Source organism: Primulina eburnea, chromosome 15, assembly GCF_022965805.1.
Source record: "Primulina eburnea isolate SZY01 chromosome 15, ASM2296580v1, whole genome shotgun sequence".
In the NCBI taxonomy this organism is placed as follows: domain Eukaryota; kingdom Viridiplantae; phylum Streptophyta; class Magnoliopsida; order Lamiales; family Gesneriaceae; genus Primulina; species Primulina eburnea.
The window spans coordinates 5,966,843-5,973,472 of record NC_133115.1 but is presented as its reverse complement, the minus strand read 5'-3'; the positions used below and the strand labels follow the sequence as shown (position 1 = coordinate 5,973,472).

Here is a 6,630-nt window from a genome sequence, read left to right as displayed (position 1 = left end):
AACAAAAGACTTTGTAAGGTTTTGAAGATCTTATAGACTGATCATTTTATAGTTGTCATCAACTTAATTTCTTTTCTGAGACAGTTTTTGAAACGTCCTTTACTCATTTTTTTAGAAAATATACTAGAATTTTTTTAAAAAAAACCACGACCTATATTTCATCACATCCAATGAGTGAGTGACACATCATCGGTGCTCAAATAGGTGTGCACGGTAGGTGTGCAGCATATCAAAACTATATATATATATATATATATATATATACACACACACACACACACACACAAAAGTTATCCTGCACACCTTTGGTGTGTACTTCTCTAAGCGCCGCTGAGTTGGACGCCCACATGGCTCTTATTTTTTTTTTCAATTTTTAATACACAAAATCAAAAAAATTATCTCTTCTTCAAATAAGCGATGTGTTGAACTATCCCTTCTTCCCCAAAAAAAAAAGCCATCGACACTTACCCACCGACATTGTGAAAAATCGAACCGTTTTTTTTCTTCATCTTATTGGGGAAGAAGGTTCGAACCCTTATGCCAATCAGCGGAGTCCGGCTAAATTACCCAGTTATAGATCCTAGAAACAGGTTATTTCTTGTTGAATATCTCTTCGTTCTCTTTAGGATCAGAAGATACGGTACAACAATTTGACATTTGGTGAATTCTCTGCGTGTTTTGAATCAGATGACCGACAATGAAATGATAGCATTCATGCTAATAAGCGTCTTAGATATTCATCTTTATTTTTGGCCGTTTTTCCTGCTTTCTCGAGGAAGAATATCTCTTCTTGAAATGCTATAATTTAGGATCTTATCATGAAATGATACCTTTATTACTCCCTCACACGCATAGAATATCACATCGTTCTCTTTAGGATTAGAAGATACGGTACAAAAAGTTATTGATTGCATAGATTAATCGTGATTGGATTTCACTGACTGTAGTTGATTATCAAATGCTTTGTTTTAATTGTTTTTTTCTCATTTGTTTGCCTGAATTAGTTTTGTGTCTGACGCAAGGGTGAAACTTTCTTGAACTCGAGAGAATCTTGATTCTTGAATTGAAATTTTGTTTTATTTTGAGTTTGTTGTTTTAAATTGTTCGTTTGCAGTTTATTTTTGTTCCATCTGTTTTGGATTTCTGTTTCTTGTTTCTTTAATTACTTGCTTTCAATTGTCAATACACAAAATCAACAAAATTATCTATTTTTCTCAAAAAATAAGCGATACCACCACTTCACCGCCCAATCTCCGCCTTAGGATCGAAACTCATCCACCACTCCGCCACCCGATCTCTGCCGTTCCAAGGTATGCACCGATTACCTATCTTTTTTTTGTTGTATAGATATTTTTTTATTAAATTAGAACAAAACATGACTGATTGGTAGAACACTTTCTCTCAAATTATTATTTTTTTTTTCTCCTTTTATCATAAAAGACAGTAGCTAGTATGAATTATAACACAATTTGATGTTTTTCTATTTTCTTGTTTTTTTAACCTTTTTCATTGTTACGAATTTTCTTAATGTAAATAAGAATTTAAAAATTAATCATTGTTATATGAGGCAATCAAAAGATCATTTACCCACATTTAACAATTGGGTGGTTAAATAAAATGTTCATCAAATTGTTCTAAAGCAATACATCAATTTTTTTTTGAATAACTACAATAAAATGTTCGTCAAATTGTTCTAATATTTCATATTTCTCAGTAATGGAAGTAAATATCAGTGATGATCAGCAATTCATTCCCCAAGTTGCAGACGATCGAAAGCCAAAAATTGGGATGGAATTCGTATCATTAGATGATGTATTTTCGTTCTATAACCAATACGCACGAGAAGCAGGATTTAGCGCAAGAATAGGCAACAGCAAGAAAAATAAGATAACAAATGAAGTTGTTTGGAAGAAATTTGTATGCTTTAAAGAAGGGCGTACAGACGAAATCCGGTCGCATAAAAAAGAAAAAGGTGATCAACCGAAAAATGAAAGAGCTCGCGGCGAAGTTAGAACTGGATGCAAGTCAAAGATTTCAATTGTAAAGAAACAAACTGGTCCTAATTGGATTGTCAGTACATTCATGGAAAGCCATAATCATCCACTCTCGACTCCTTCGAATGTGCATTTACTACGCTCACATCGTAATATTTCGGCATCAAAGAAAGCATTGACTCAACAGGTTTCAGAAGCCAATGTGCCAACTTGTCAACAAATGCGATTATTCGAAATAGAGTATGGAGGGCCCGAGCATGTAGGTTGTACTGAAAGAGATATTAGAAACTTTGAGAAAAAGCTAAGAGATGAACAAAAGGGTATCGATGTCGAAACACTGATTGAGTTCTTTGCATCTGAGAAAGACAAGAATTCTTCTTTTTTCATTGATTATGAGACTTATTCAGATAAAAGATTTAGCATGTGTTTTTGGGCAGATCCTGTGTCAAGGAGGGCAAACAGTGTATTTGGTGATGTTGTGGTGTTTGATACGACGTATAACACTAATAAATATGGTATGATTTTCGCACCATTTGTAGGAGTTAATCATCATCATCAGACAATTGTGTTTGGTTGCGGTTTTTTAACTGACGAGAAAACTCAGTCTTTTGTTTGGTTGTTTAACAAGTTCATATGCCTAAAGGTGCACCAAACGTGATAATCACTGACCAAGATCCTGCTATGGCGAAAGCCATTGCACAAGTTTTCCCTAAAACAGTGCATCGATATTGTTTGTGGCACATATTGAACAAATTCCCAGATAAATTAAACCCTATGACTTTTCGTGACCACTATCGAAGCATAAAGAATGTCATTCAAAATTCCACAACACCTGATGAATTTGAGAAGTCGTGGGAAGATGTTATCAAGTGTGCTAACTTGGAGCAAAATGACTGGTTGTCATTGATGTATGAATTGCGACATATGTGGGTGCCAATATATTTTAACCATATATTTTGTGCTGAAATACCAAGTAGTCAGAGATCTGAAAGTTCACATGGATTTTTCAAGAGGTACGTCTCTAATAAGAATTCATTGATGGATTTCATCACCCGTTTCAATAGGGCATTCCGATACCAAAGGCACAATGAGTTAGTTGCTGACCATATTGATGTGAATGAGCATCCCAAGATCAAGACAAACTGGCCAATGGAAGCTCAAATGGTTAAGGTGTATACGAAAAAAAAAATATGTGGAGTTTCAAAGTGAAATGTGTGAGAGTCATGTTTATTACGTGCAACAAGTATCTGTAGGAGCTGAATTAGTGGTTTACAATGTGATGAATTTTCAAACTTGTTCTTCCTCCAAATCAAGGACGCTCACACATAATAAACAGTTGGATTATATATCATGTAGTTGTATGAAATTTGAGTTTGAGGGCATACCATGTAGACATATGTTAGCTTTTTTTCGTATCAACCAAGTGTTTCAATTGCCTGATAAGTATATACTCAAACGGTGGACACGAGATGCAAAGGTTGGAGCAATATATGCTATGGTTGAGCAAAATGTCATCGACGATCCAAAAATGTTTTTGATGTCAAGACACTCGAGGTTATCCTATAAAGCTTCTGTAGTAATTGATGATGCACCATTGACTGATGAAGGAACAAACTTCTTAGATGAACAATTAGATTATATTTTTAAAAAAAATAAAGAGGTTAACATTAGTAGAACATTCAGCAATGGAAGTCAAAAGAAGACAATCATGGATGGGGTCTTTGGTATTACCGATCCTTCTGAAGTAAGAACAAAAAGATGCGGGAAGAGGTTGAAATCATCAAAAGAGAAGTCAACCTCAAAGACCAGGATATGTCGTGGATGCGGGCATCGAGGTGTGTCACATGACAAGCGCAACTGTCCAAATTTGCATGACAGATATACGTTGATTAATTTTTTTTTGTTTTATAATATTTTTACAAACCAATTATTCTCATTAATTTTTTGTAAATATGACTATTTATCATTTACCAGATCAACTGTAGATAATGATCATAACAATGATAACAGCACAAATGAAGAAGATTTTGCATCGATGACTGGTACTTGAAATGCTTCATCCTTTTTGAACAAAAATTTCTCATTAAAAGATTGACATTTATAATTGTCTTTATTATTGCAGGTTCTAACAACATGTGGACAACTGGAATACATTAGAATGAATAAAATTCATTTATGTGTCATCTTGTAGATGACTAGTTAGTTTTTGTGCAATTTTTTCATTCAATCCCAGCGATGAGATGGATAAGTTCTTTACTATTTGGCATTTGTTTAGTTATTTGGTTTTCAGAATTGTTTCTCTATTCTATTGATTAGTTTGGGTTGTTTGCTTATTTTTTAACAGCTTTAATTAATAAGGATGTCGTTTTTAAAAACTTTTTGTGATGAGCTTTCTTAATCTAATTGTTGTTTTATTTTCTTTCAACTATGGTTATGTTATTTATATATTGATAGATATCTGTTGAGTACTTAAACAAACTTTTTTTAAGATTGGTTATAACTTATTCTTGGTCTGGTTCGGTTGGATGACATATATTGTATTGCATTTATATAGTTATTATGGTCTTGCATAATGTCTTATTGACAAAGTTTATATAGTTATAATATGACACGATATTTCGTATATATTTGTTTATATGTTTACATGTATAGATAATAACCATTATGTGAGGCTTAAGGGCCGTGCTGCTTCTCACATAACACTGGAGTGCGCTTTGCAGACTCATCCCAATATAACTATAATTGGTGAAGAGGTATTCTTCGTTTAAATTTTTTAATATTTTATATTTGATTGGCAACTGGCATTGTCGGAGTCATACAAATGGAATGAACGCCGAAAAATTGAGGGGAGGGGTGGTTAGGGAATTAATCAAAGGATTCTTGTGAAATTCATTAACATTTTCTTCTTCTAGCAGGTTGCAGCAAAGAAACAGACTCTGAAGAATGTTACATATTATATAACTGATGTGATCAGTAAACGTGCTGAACTTGGCTACAACTATCGGGTCATACTCATACCAGAATCTCACAGCCTCTTTGAACTTCTACCACCAGCAATTCAGTTATTTGATTTTTTTTTCCTTGATTTAATCTCTGTTAGCTTGAGGATTAAAACGGATTCAGCTTTTGTGATACTCTTGTGTTTGTATTCTTTAATTCTGTGATTCTCTTATACTACCACCTTGACAATTCATTAGACCAGAAGTCTGGTGTCGATGGTTCAGGATATAAATTATTGTTTATTTTCGATAAATTTACTCCATTAGTCCATTTGACAAGAAACAAGCAGTAGATTAATTTTCATAATTGAAACATGGTTCCAGTAACATGCCCATCGAGATTTACATGCTTCCACACCTGCATGTAATTTTCTTTCGTTTTTCCAAAGTTTACGTGCATTAGCTATAGTTTATTTGGTCAACTTCTAGTTATTGATTGGGCTCAAAAAGAGAATGAAGTACCGTATATTATATCTACTTATAGTTTATACCTACCATCTGACCCCATCCCCCCAACCCCTCAACGGATACTGACACAGGATTAGTGTAAAAATAATTATGATCAAGAAAAACAGAAGAAGAATTGGGTATGGTGCAAACCTTCCTCGGAGATAATTCAAAAAAGTCACCTAAACCTTCGAGTTCCATTGAATGTGTCTTTGACTCATCTGAAGTTGCTGAAATATGGCTACTTCCATCACTGATTTCTCTTTCTTCCTCTGACTTGTCATCCATTTCATCTTTTAATATTGATCTCTCCCATTCCCTTCATGTCTCTCAAGCGTTTGAGTCCCATCTTCAGTGAATGTAATTTTTGAGTCTCCAATTGATTTGACATTAGCTGCCTCTACCTTTGACCTCACAAGTTTCCTCTGGTATACAAACTCAAAGTTTCTGTCTTGTGGATTGATCTCCTCCTCTGAGTTATTAATAGTTCCTCTGAAGAATTCACCCTCATCTTTCGGCCTTAATTTCTTAAGAATCTTGAGATGTCTGCCTCGAATTAAAGGTTCTGAAACGCAGCATCTTCCATCTGTACTTTTTCCTATCTCCTCTGCATATTGTCTTCTGTACTGCGGTGTTGTGTCCGAGATTAATTTTTGATTTTTATGCTTCTTCTCGCAACCTTCTTCTTCCATTGATAGTTTGTGATTCTGTAATTTTTCCGACTGAATTTCCCCCTTGTCTCTCTCAGGTATTAGATAATCATCATTTCCATCAACTTTCTTCGATGTACCCCAGCCCGCCAACACTCTAGCACCATTGACCACCACTTGAGCATAAGATCTTTTTTCATGTTTATCATATGCGTCTAAGTTGACCGAATCCACCATAATTCGAATATCCATAGGTCTCTTTGGGTTAAAATTTTCAAATTCCTATTAATGAACCCGCCTTCCAATCCCACCACTTTAATTTTTGCCGCTGACAAATCTTTTAGATGAATTGTGTCATGACTAATGCTCAACAATCCTCCACATTGTTCTCCTATACTTCGGAAAATTTCAGTGGTCCATAAGTCCCAAGGTAACCCCAATAATCGCACCCAACTATTGCAGCATTCAAACACTTCTTCTTCACAATTGACTTGCGGCCTCCATCTCTCAATTGATAAAGTAACTTGTTACTCTAGAAAT

General features: G+C 34.6%; 1 pseudogene; it reads left to right on the top strand.

Moving 5' to 3' along the window:
• Positions 1-1,716: 1,716 nt before the first annotated feature.
• On the top strand, positions 1,717-3,203 carry LOC140815417 (protein FAR1-RELATED SEQUENCE 5-like; annotated as a pseudogene).
• The last annotated feature ends 3,427 nt before the right edge of the window (positions 3,204-6,630 follow it).